Source organism: Talpa occidentalis, unplaced genomic scaffold, assembly GCF_014898055.3.
Source record: "Talpa occidentalis isolate TD23 unplaced genomic scaffold, MPIMG_talOcc4v2.1 talOcc4.8, whole genome shotgun sequence".
Lineage (NCBI taxonomy): Eukaryota > Metazoa > Chordata > Mammalia > Eulipotyphla > Talpidae > Talpa > Talpa occidentalis.
In genome coordinates, this window is record NW_023605194.1 from 84,219,246 (window position 1) to 84,232,258 (window position 13,013).

The window sequence follows — 13,013 nt, forward strand, 5'->3', positions numbered from 1 at the left end:
TATAGGCGCAATAAATATATAGTCTCATTTCAAGTTATTGTAGGTGAATCTTTGCAAATTTTTTTTTTTTTTTAAGATTTATTCATGGGTCTCCCCTGGTGCCGCAGCTGTTGAGCGCTGGGCTGCGAAGCTGCCACAACCTCTGCAGCACCGGTTCGATCCCTGGCCGCCAGCGAGGGTCCCACATGGCACACAGACCTCTCCTGCGGCACCTGCTGCTCCCCTCAGCAGTGTATTTCATTGGTCTGCCTGTTCTGTTCCCCGTTCTGGCTCTGGTGAATTCTCTCACCCTCCTGCGCTTCTGACTGTACCCAGTGCTTGTATAAATAAATAAATCTTTAAAAAAAAGGAAAAAAGAAATAAAGATTTATTCATCCATGCATACAAGAACTGGGGCAGAGGTCAGAGGTGTGGGGGGTGAGAGGACCGACCAAGACAGAGTAGGAAACAGATCAGGCAGACCAACCAAAACACACTGCTTAGGGAAGCAGCTAGCGAGCCAGGAGATGTCTGCTGCGCCATGTAGGTAACTCCCTGGCCAGGGATCCAATTCGTGCTGTGGTGGCTGCAGAAAGCTTCATAGGTTGCATCTCAACCCCTTGAGCCACCAGAGAAGCCCTTTACAAAATGTTTTTCCACAAAATGATAGGATTCACCAAACTTGCTCTTTTCAGTTCCCTTGCCTTCTGCTGCCTAACCACTAAATCAATAGCATATAATCAATAGTACATAATCAATTTTGTGTTTGTTGAAAGCTAACATCCTTCTAAACAGAAACTTCTGTATTCATAAAGGCAGGCAATAGTTATATTGAACAACTGAAAAATTCTAATTGCTTAATCTAACATGTATTCATTTCCTATGAATAAGAGTCTCATGTTTATTTTTTTAATTTTTTTTAAGATTTATTTATTCATTTATACAAGAACCGGGGTACAGGCCAGATGCGCGGGAGGGTGAGAGGATTCACCAGAGACAGAGCAGGCAACAGAACAGACAGACTGATGAAATACTCTGCTGAGGGGAGCAGAGGGCGAGACAGGAGAGGTCTCCCGCGCTATGTGGGACCCTTGCAGGCTGGCCAGAATCGAACCGGCACTACAGAGGCTGCGAGCAGCTTCACAGCGCAGTGGTCAACCGCCTGAGCCACCAGGGGAGGCCCAAGAGTCTCATGTTTATTTTATTGGAAGACTTTTATGGGAGGTTTTCCTCCAAACTGGTGACTCATGGATCCAGGTACCTTGCAGTGTTGTCTCTAAGACCTCAACAATTGCCTCCAGTTTGGCTAATAAGACAAGGAAAGAGAGGGTGTGGAGACTCTGGCTGCTGTAGGTGATATGCATGATATGCATACCTACATTTCATTTGGTTCAATCAAATATAATTCCAAAATTCTTGGCCTGAACAATTGATCACACCGTGCACCATTTAATGAAATGAGAAACAGACTGAGGTCAAGTGTGCTTGGGAAACAGGGATCCAATGTTCAATTTACACATATCAAGTGTGAGAACCTTAAAAGACATTCCAGTAGAGAAGTTAATTATATAGAACATATAAGTTGGTAATGTCAGAGTTGGTGATTTAAATTTAAGAGCAATTAAATAACGAAAGATATTAAAATTTAGGTTCACTCAGGTATTATATACAACTAGGGAAAAGAAAAGACCCACAGACAGAATTCTGAGTTATTTCAGCTTTAGAGAGAGGTCTAAAGAATCTGGTAAAGAAGTCCAAAAATGAGGTTTCAGTGAAGTAGGAAAAAAAGAAAAAAACCAGATTAGCAAGTATTGATTTACAAATAAAGTGTTTAAGGGAGGACAAAGCAATGTTCTTCTATGTCACATAAAATGATGTGTTAATAGGTCTTTGGTAATCTCAACAGGAGCAGGGACTTTTGGGATGGCAGGAAGAGAAGGTGAATCTATGACGGCTTTAGAGAAAATGGATCTGGAAAATGGGGCATTATTTGGAGGAGAGGAAATGAACTATATCAGGGACTGAAGTGTGATAGCATACTTGTAAGTGATCCAGTCAAGTGAGGCAAATTGAAGAGGCAAGAGGAAAAGGAATAATTCTAGAATGTGATTGAGAAAAAGAAAGTTGGCCTTTGAAGGAGAACCATTCATTTTGAAGAGAAAATGCAGGTTTATAGATTTGTGGTGGGAAGATATAGAATTTCTTGGCTGATTCCTTCACTTTTTTTTTCCTACAAAAAATAAAGAAGCAGGGTGACCAACTTAGGGTGAAGAGTGGGCCTTTGAGATGAGAAGAAAAGTTAAAAATAACCTTCTCAGAAAAGGTTACATTGTTCTCTGTGGTGACCGGGATTTGTAAGCTTCAGCAGCAGGGTGAGGGTCCAGGGGCATCAGGGAAAGGCAGGCCCTTGTTGGTGTGCTGACTGGATCTCAGGTGGATGCTCCCCACCACGGCCAGAAGGTACTGAGCCTGCTATGCTGGCCTAAGCAAAAGCATGTCTCTTTGTCAGGTTTGGGCAGCTTCAAAGTGCAAGCTGCTGTGGTGTGATGTTGCACTTATAGGCATAGCTGAAGCAGAACTGCTTTTTAACTTCAAGGCAGCTGTTCTCACACACCCTGAGAGCAGTGCTTCTCAAGCTAGCTTTGGTCAAAGAACACTTTTTTTCCTTTTCTTTTTTTTTTAAATTTCAAATTCATCTTGGATCAATACTTCTGCAAAATACAATACACATGAGCTGGTTAAATATTGAGTGAATATTCACATAATATACCAGCCTCAATGGTCTTGTCATTGTCAACAGATAAAAATGAGAGTCCTGTTTAATCAGAACAAACAATATAGTAACAAATAAGTTACAAATGTAAAGACTTTCATTGAAAATGTTGGTGCACATGATTAACACAGAGAATCGCTCTACATTGTGAATCAATAATATGTACCATGTGAAATACTGATGCCCCATATTAAGATCCTAAAGTCACCCTTTTTTAAAAAAAAAGATTTATTTATGCATACAAGAACTGAGGTACAGGCCAGAGGTGCGGGGGTGTGAGAGGATTCACCAGAGACAGAGTGGGGAACAGAACAGGCAGATTGGTGGAAATGCACTCCTGAGGGGAATAGTGGGAGAGATAGGAGAGGTCTGCTTTGCTATGTGGGTCAGCTGGAAATGGAACTCATGCCACAGTGGCTGCGAATAGCTTCATAGTGCTGAGATTTAACCCCTTGCACCACCAGGGAGGCTCTAAAATCACTCTTAGAGCAATTCTGTATCAATATTTTAAAGATTTATTTATTTATTTATACAAGCACTGGGTACAGTCAGAAGCACGGGAGGGTGAGAGAATTCACAAGAGCCAGAGTGGGGAGTAGAGCAGGCAGACAGACTGAAGTACACTGCTGAGGGGAGCAGCGGGTGGCAGGAGAGGTCTGCGCACCATGTGGGACCCTCCTCCAGTGACCGGGGAGCAGCTGGGGATCGAACCAGCGCTGCAGAAGCTGCGGGCAGCTTTGCAACCCAGCGCTCAACCACTGCGCCACCGGGGAGAAGTTTCATAGTGCCAAATAAAATGCCTTTTGTTTGCTTATCTTTCAATGTAGGTTGAATGAATGCAACTTACTTGACATTGTGACATCTAAACTGGTTTGGTGTTTTGTTTCTCCTCCTTTTTGCTTTCGACACTCATAATGCAGAAACTAGTCTCATAGAAGGGATCGTAATAGGAATAGAAGGAAGGATTTTCAAGCAATTTCAGTGAACTTGGATATTCATCTTAAATTTTATTCAAAAAGAAGCAAGTAATGCTCTACTTTTAAAATTCATCTCCAATCCTTCACTAATAGCCAGTTCCAACAATTTATTCTGTCAAGTTATAGTTAGATTTAAATTATTTTCTGGTGGAAGAAATGGATTCTGGATCCATTTATTTCCTATTCATGTATTTTCATTTGGTAGAAGATAAAATTCAAAATAAGCCATCAAATGTTTAAGGTGTTCAGAGATAATTTTCCACAGATTTGCAAAATCAAAATTATCACATAACTCATGGATAATTGTTGTTTATGGAACATGACTTTAATAATCAGAATAAAACTGTTCTTTCAAGCTTCCAACCCACATTTACCCTTTGCAGGCAGCATTTTCAGGACTCTTACAGCTCTTCTTTACCAGATTCCTTTGTGCTGAGAGTCTGATGCTACTGTACCAGCTGAGCCCTTTGTGCCTTTATACTCCAAAGCACCCCTTGTCCAGCTAAGTATAAACTTCAACCAAACCCACAACTTTGCTTAGTTTCTTCTCCTGATTTATTCTGTTTTCTCCATGCCCCTGCAGATTTTGCCAGAGAGCATACTCTCAGTAAGTCCCTGGAGCAAAAACTCACATCTCCAGGCTCTGCTTCTAGGAGACTTGGTGTATGACCTGAGGACAGGGACCACCGTTATTCTCCATTTTTTAACCATGTACGATATTGACAATATTCAATCAGCTAGAGAGCAGCTATTATGCAAATTAGATTTCTCTCCCAGAAATGGTTATTGCATACTGGCCAAATTAAAATTCTGCTAGGAGATTTCCCCCAGTTAAATTTATGTTCTTAAGTACTATAGTCAGAAAACACCCTAGAAAAGATTGATCTGATATTTCATTTTCTTAAGCCTCTTTAACTCAAAAACTACTGAGTTTTTGCCATGTTATTTGGCAACACTACCAGATTACAAGAACATAACTTTGCCTGAGGAGCTGTTTTTTGGGAAAAGGTTGGCTTGCTTTTAAGTTTGGTAAGTGTGGGACTGATTCTGTATTAATTTCACATGTGCTATCATCTTTAAGTGTTCTTTAAAAATGAAGTACATTAGAAACTTGACATGAATGTACTTCAATTTTTGAGGTCATAAAAATGTTATAATAAATCATATTGTAGTGAGAGCTAGCCTAACAATACCATACAAGCTTTGCAAATTTTCTGGCCGAGATTGAGCAAAATTTAAAATTGAAGAGGATATTTTGGCTGTAATTTCTTTTGACATTTAACTCATGAGGGAAAGAGATTTTGATTTTGCTAATTATTTTGGACCCCAACTTACAAAGGGTTTTTATTTGTGGGTTTTACTTTCTTTACCCCCTAGAGAGAGTAAGGGGTGAAGAGAAACTATGAGTGTTAAGATAGTGGAATTTGATAGTATCAGTAAAATCTGATGATCTATTAAACTAGCATTTTGTTATGAGAGTATTTTAATCTTAGCTTTTGTTCTCATTGTAAAATGTATGCTAGGTTATGTTCAGCTACATGGAGTATCAAACTGTGTGATAAGTAATAAAGCAGAATGGAATGAAGTTTTATCTTTTAAAAAATTCTGTTGTGACTTATTTCAGTGACTTCTGGTGGCATCTTATTTGTCCATCAGAAGCTACAGGAGAATCCCCAAAGAAAAAGTGATTGACATTGGAGGAGCTATTTATATTATGGGTACATAAATTTGTAATGTAACTATCTCCTTCCCCAGGTGGTGGAAATGTAGATCATAGCTCCAGATGGATAAATCCATTGGGTTAAAAGAACCAAAACCTGTCCCCCATAATTTGTAATCTAATTGATTGTATTACTTTACAGAGTTTTTGGGGTAGTGTGCTTATATAACATTAGATAACTAGAAATCCCCATGTCATAGTCTGCTCTGGTGATGTATCAGTCAATCTGTAGCTTCAGGAAGATCATTTGCTCAGAATTATATATGCTTTATCAAGATAAAGGGTTATTTTGCATCCCATTTTAAAAATATTTAAATTCTTAAGTGGGTCTGAACTCAGGCGGGGAAAAATGATGCTGTTCATTGTGACTCCCCTAAAGATTTTTACAGTGTAATTTAATTCAGGGGGGAAAAAAACGCATGAAACTATAAATTTAACCAAGTTAGAAGTGCAGGTAAAATTCTGTATTTACTTTTATGCCTCAAAATTATATAGTTAATCCTAAACAATTAAACTATTCAATATCATGCAGTCACTTTATATAAAGCTGCTTTTCAAAATTATGCCATAAAAAACTGGATGTTCAGGTTCTAAAATGCTAAAATGTCTTAGCTTTAATGTTTTTTTCATGATGGTAAAAGGGAAAAATGGCATATAATCATAGGATAAAAAGTATGCAGCTGTTGATTCCTGAAAATAAAAAAAAATATGGTTTCTCCCCACCAAATAACTATTATTATTTATGATGAAGTAATTGAGATATATGATCCACAGAATTAGCTGGTTTGAGTCAGAGTACTATTTGTGTTTCAATGCACAGTTCTATGTGGAACAAATCTTGTATTATAACTACAGAGTCAAACAGGTCATTTTCACTTTTTGTGAAATACGGTGAAGTTGATAATTTATTTTCTTGAAGTGCTTGGTTGAGAATCTTCAGATATATGGTTATTATGGGGAAAAAAGGGGGGCGACACTAATGGGAATTCACAGGTCAAATAAGATAGGAAACTTCATCAGGACAGAAAAAGCTTGTGCTGAACCTGATACAGGAAGCATGCAGGAAGTTAGCAAATGACACAGAAAGTTAGCAAATCTAACAAAAAGAAGTAGAAAATTTCTGAAAAGGCAGTTAAAAGTACATGGAAAATTAATATCCCATAGTGGTAGGATAATTCCACTATCCCAAAGTACACAAAGAGTGGATTCCCAGCTGGATAATTGAGAGTTGGGGTCACCCTCAGGGACAAAGGGTCCCTTGCTTAGAAGACCTCTGCCCTTAATTTAAGGTTCTACTGTTACTGTTTGGAACGTTTTCATTTTTCAGCAAGGGACTCCGCCTTTTTTTTTTAGCAGCGATCCTTACAAATTGTGTAGCTGATCCCTGGGGTGGATATGTTTAGTGGAGGTGGAGTTTCTGGTTCTACTCCACAGTCTTTAAAGAGGCAGCTTGCTGTAATAGAGCATAGGACATTTTGGGATCAGATTCCAGTTTTGCGACTTACCATGTAATTTTAGATAAATGATTTTACTCCTCTGTTTCTTAGTTTTATTATCTGCCGGCTCATCTTTAATGAATAGATGGTCTAGCCCACAGAATGCTCTTATACACACACTAGTAACTATATATTGTGTAGGTAGTTACACATATTGCTTTTCTAGCTAATACAAGATTTCTTCTGAAGATAGTTTCTCAAGGAGTTTGATTGTTTCGTATGCCTTTTGAGATTGGCATCCATGATCCTTGATGGCATGGGTTAGATAGAGCAGTAGAATAAAGAGATGGGAATATCATCAAAGCAAGGAATGATGAGAAACTGGAGAGTAGGAGAGAGAAAAGGAGAAAGTTAAGAGGGAGACTTATTGGAAAAGATGAAATGGGGAAACAAAGACCTAAAAGAAAGACTGATGTTTGTGGAGAATTATGGGCATTGAGAAATTTCCAACTTTAGCATGGGTAAAAGGCATCAAAACAAAGAACATCTTTATCTAGGAGGCTTCACTGAGCTTGTCATACATATAAATTTCAACTGTAAATAGGCTTTAGAAAAATCAGAATTAAGTGGTTGGTATTCTACACGTGGATGGGAGTATTGACAGGGGGGTAGATGTGTAGGAAAAAATGAAATAAAAAATAGACTGGGTAAAGATGAATTAAGTGGTTTTTGCCAAATTTTATTAAAATCTTTAAGTACAAGGGAAACTTTCTTAATACATGACTAAATTTTACTGTTTCAGAGGATGATGAAGGGAATAATGGCCTGCTATTATGCCATATTCTGTTAGATAGCACAAGTGTTGGAAGTTAATGTAGGTACTAATTTAAAAATGTCTACATATTGTGTGCCATATTATGACAAAAGAAGAATAATAGTTCAAAGTGGGGAAGTTAGTAGCAAATTGAAAGCAAAGACAGTATTTCCAGTCTTGAGATGTTTTAGATTACAAAATAGTCTTCCTCACAACTTCATCTTTAATTTATCCTTGGATTCAAAGGAATTACTGGAGCTTCATTGTTCAGGAAGTCAAATAGCTGCTTACCTATATGGATAGTAGAATTTTGAAGCAATTCAAATTGTTTGAATTCTGGTTTTATTGGTAGATACAACCAATATAGAGATGGCTGTTTTCTATTGTATAAAATAATTCCTCTTAAATACAAACTAAGATATTTTATTTTAACCTTTATTTTGTGACATTGCTAGAGAGATTTTAGGAGATTAATAATCACCTTAGCAGGTGAATTCATTAAATCATGGATTAGAATCACCTGGAGGTCTTGTTAAAACACAGATTGCAGAGCTCTAGCTCCAGAGTTTCTGATTCATTAAGCCAAGGATGGGTATAAAATTTGCATTTCTAACAAGTTTCCTAATGATGCTAATACTGATGGCCCAGGAACCACAATTTTAGAGCTCTGCTCTTCATCATTGGTCATCAAGGAAAAGCAAATTATAACTGCAATGAAATGCTATTTTCACTGATTAGAATGGCTAAAATTAAAAATACTGATGACAGCAAATGCTGGTGATGATGTGGAGCAAGTGAGACACTTCACCCTCATTGGGGAATAAAGTGATACATCCTTACATAATGTTACTTGGAAATATCTTATTTAGCTAAGCAATCACCTACCTATGCTCAGCAATTTCTCTCTTTTCCATATTAACCAAGAGAATTTTAAGCATAAGTCTCTAAAACAACTTCTTGAAGAATGTTTATATCAGCTTTTTTTGCAATAGCCAGAAATTGTAAACTAGTCAAAGATTCACCAAAAGGAAAATGGACAAATAAATCATAGTATTTTCAACTATGGAATACTACTTAGTTAGAAAAATAATAAGCTGCTGGTACTTCCAGCAGTGAGGATGCTTTTTATAAACATGAAGTTTAGGCAAAGAAGTCAGACATCAAAGAGCATGTACTGTGTGGTTCCTGTTACGTCGTGTTCAAACACAAGAAAAAATTAACCTATGGTGATAAAAAAGTGAGTTGCCTATTGAGTATGTTGATGTGAAAGAGATATAAACTGATGAAATCCCAAACTGTAGAAATGTTCTCTCTCTTAATTGTGTTGGTGATTATGGGTGTACACATTTGTCGAATCTCTTTGAAGTGTGGACTTAAGATCTGTGCCTTGCATCATATATAAATTTGATCTCACTGACATCAAATTTATTTGCTGCAGCCTTCAAGTTTGGGTATAGCTGAAATATCACAAAAGCTCAATAGTTCCCTAAGGAACTAAAAAAACCACAGTTGCTGATCAGCGGCTCCCCTTAAGACTCCAACTTTGATTAATGCATCCCTCCCTATCTGTGCTTAACTGGGAGAACCTGAAGCAGAGATGTGTCTACCAGGGAAGAGAAAGGATATAACTTTAGAGATCCTGTAAAGAGAAAAAACTCTCCTGGATTTCTTCTCTACTCTCAGTACTTCATGACTGAAATCTTTGTGACCAGATGTGTAGGGGTTTTAACCCCAAACCAACTCTCTGACTGGATACCAGCTGGGCATCCTAAAATTCAGTTTCCACATTAGTGTCTGATACCACAAATAAATACAGGCTCTACTCCCACAAGTCTGCACCTTCCTACTACTGCAGAGGACACCAATCAAAAGTCTGCTTTGTTACCTGTCCTTCTGGTAGATTAGCGTCCCCCGAGACTCCCATCCTCATATTCCATTAATTTGGTAAAATGACTCAAAGAATGCAGGAAAACAGTTGACTTTTTAAATTATTATAAAAGTGCATAACTTAAGAGACAGACAGAAGAGCTGTGCAGGACAAGGGGTAAGGAGTTTCCATGCCCCCTTAGGCACAGTACCCACCCAACACCTTCATGTGTTCACTGTTCGCTGAGTATTTACCATCTAGCAGAATTTTATTCATCAATTTGTGAAGCAGACACCATCCAATCTAGCAGAGAGAAAGGAGCTCTGAAGAGTTATATAAGGAGAGAGAATTTTATAGATAACAGTGAATGGGAAAGGAAGTTATACTGTGCATTTCCTGGTTGGTTAAAGCAGAGCTATTTTTACTACATGGAGCAAAGGGAAGCCTTGGAAACAGGTCAGGTAATTTGTGCTGAGCAGCCGATAGCTGACTGGTTGACCTAGGTTTGCCTTTTCTGGGAGAACCTTGCATAGAAATTCAGTTAAATTTTTGTGTAACGGTGTGAGGCTTAGCATCAGCAACTCCCGTGGCTGGCCTACTCTGGTTACTCTTACATCATTCACCCCTGTGCTCTCAAAAAGCTCTCTTCAGGTTTTTATGGTAGTTTCGTTACATACCACAAGGGATTAAACTGATGTCCATTGATGGCCATTGATGACTGGTTCAACCTCAAGCCCTTCCCAGAGATAAGGTGGAAGTAGAAAGGGTTGAAAGATTCCGTCATCTAATAATAGGCCTGGTTCCCCCAGCAGCCAGTCTCCACTGTTGGGGCTTTCCAAAAGTTAACAATAAACTCAGGTATAGCTGAAAAGGGCTTTTATGAATAACAAAAGACATTTTTATCTTTCTTATCACTTAGGAAATTCCCAGGGTTTTTATAACTCTGTGCTAGAAATGGGAAGCAGACAAAATAGATATATTTCTTATGATCCACATCATCACAGACTACACGTGGGATTGCCAAGAAAGATTTTAAATTTCTCAGTAAGGAACCATCCATCATTGTATTTTTATGTGAAAAGCCATAAACAATCTGAAAAAAAAAAAAAAAAAGACTGTGTTTTTCTGATTCAGGTTTGCTTGCTCTTTTAAAAGAAGTGCTAAACATTGGCAACAATGTAATATTACCCAAGAGTTTAGGAAAAAGAAAAACCAAAAACATGCCAAAATCAAAGGCTGCCCTAGAACAATTAAAATCTATAGTGGTGATGTCTGAGAACTGGTATCTTTGTAATGAACACCCTCCCCTGTTGTATGTACTAAACTGAAGACAGGTTTTAGCACCATGCTTTGAATACTGATAGGTATCAAATTCCTTAATTGTCTATTCCCTGTCTTAGGACTTGTCCACTCTGACATCTATCTTTCTGCCTGTTTGTTGACAATTACCTGCTTAGGTAATAATTTTACAGATTCAAGCAATTCTAGCCTATTTCTCCATGATTAATTATTGAGTCTTCAAACCTGCTGGTCCAGCCTCGTAGTCCCAGCTTACTGGAATCATCCAGGCACTACTGCTCTTGTCTTCCTTGTTTGACACTTGCTGATGCTATGGTAAGTAAACTCTTTGAATGAAAAGCTATCTGGAAATCCATTGTCAAATATTTTAAATGGACCTCTCTTTGATTGTATTTACCCTATGTTCCTTGACTAACAAAAATAGCATGGAGAAATAGTATCAAAGTCATTATGTTGGAAATATGTTTGGCAAATTAAGGGGAGAAATAGTTTTCTGCTTCTAACTCATAATAGGCATCTAAATCAGCTTTGAAATCACCTGCCAATGCTCATTAAGCCAGACCATATTTAAAAGAGTCAGTTGAGTAGAAATGTAGGTTGAAGTGCCAGGTCTGTTCTTTTTCGATACTATTTAGGATATTTAGACAGTGACTGCTTTTAGGAGCTATCTGTGTCTTTATAGGAGCTTTGACTCTAAGAGTTTGACAAAACCTTTTCTTCTTCATTTTTGAAATAGGTGCTTAGAATCCTAGTTTTCCGTTATGTGTATAATTTGAATCTGACCACTACTTAAATAATGTTAGATTTATTTAGTGGTATAGAGACTCAAGAAGAGGGATTTCAGATTATGGGGGAATAAGAGTCACTTGTGTCACCTGCAAGTGGAGAACAGTTCAGTGTTGACAGAGACATTTAGCTGAATACAGCATATTCATGTGCCAAAGTGCAGATAGATTTCCTTACACTCATGGTAGTGCAGTCATAGACATCTTAAAGTAATTATGTGAATTGACAAGTACTCATTCTTAATTCAATGTAAACAGTTGATAAGATTGAGTTAATACTGAGATACAATCTGTTTGGATGATTTCCCACCTGCTTAGGAATCAAAAGGCCATAAGGAGTGAAATGAAACAAGAAGTATGTTTGGCGTCTCCATGTGTCCTTCTCTTATTGTCATTGCCACCTAAAACAAATCTGATTTATTCAGGTTTAAATCTGCATTCCCAGCACTATTTACATTAGGAAAATATAATTTGCATGTCACCATCTGTGAAGAAAGATTATTAAACAATAAAGGATTAAGAGATAAACGGCAAAGCCTTGTAGCAATACATTGAGTCCAAAATTTAAATGCTGAGAATCTAAAAGATTTGTTTAAGGGCTTTTGAATTGTTTTAGGGTGCTGACTCTATTCTTGGAATAGAAAAAAATATATACAAAAATATGCAAATATGCTTGGTTGTTAGATTACCGACTCTAGGAACTTAGCTTATTGTTAATATGGTTGTATTTTAAGTTTTAGTTAATGTTTTGTTGATTTGGTTTTCTCCCTCACTTTAATAAAGTAAATATTTCTAAATTCAATATGTTTTATATGGGTCTATTTGCAACCTATATATGCTTGAAAAGATACTGTATCTCCATTTAACATTTATCTTCAAGGTCAAAAATTTCTCACTGGCTATTATTTAAAGTTGAGACAACAAACACCAAGTCACTAATTTCACTTCATTTTTAATTTCTGTTTTCAAAGTTACTAATTTGCTTGCTTAAACATCTGTTTTCATTTTCAGGAAAACCATTTGTAAAATAATGATAGGTTTTTTACATGTATTGGGATTTCATAGACAATCTTATATTGTTATGATTTTATTATTCACTTCCTTCCAAAATATATATCTTAGGCAAATTTTCTGAGGTGATATTTCCAGGCAAAGCAGATTGAGCCATGTTAGTGGTACAAAAACCATAATGTACCATCATAATCTGTGACTAGAACACTATTGGCTTTAAAGAAGCTACAAGTCCAGAATTTGTAAATAAGCACAATAAAAACCATCTCTATGGTGGACTGCTTTTTTCTCATCAAAATGGAAATTGATGAAAAACAATAGAAAAATGAGTAAGGTAACAATCACCATAACA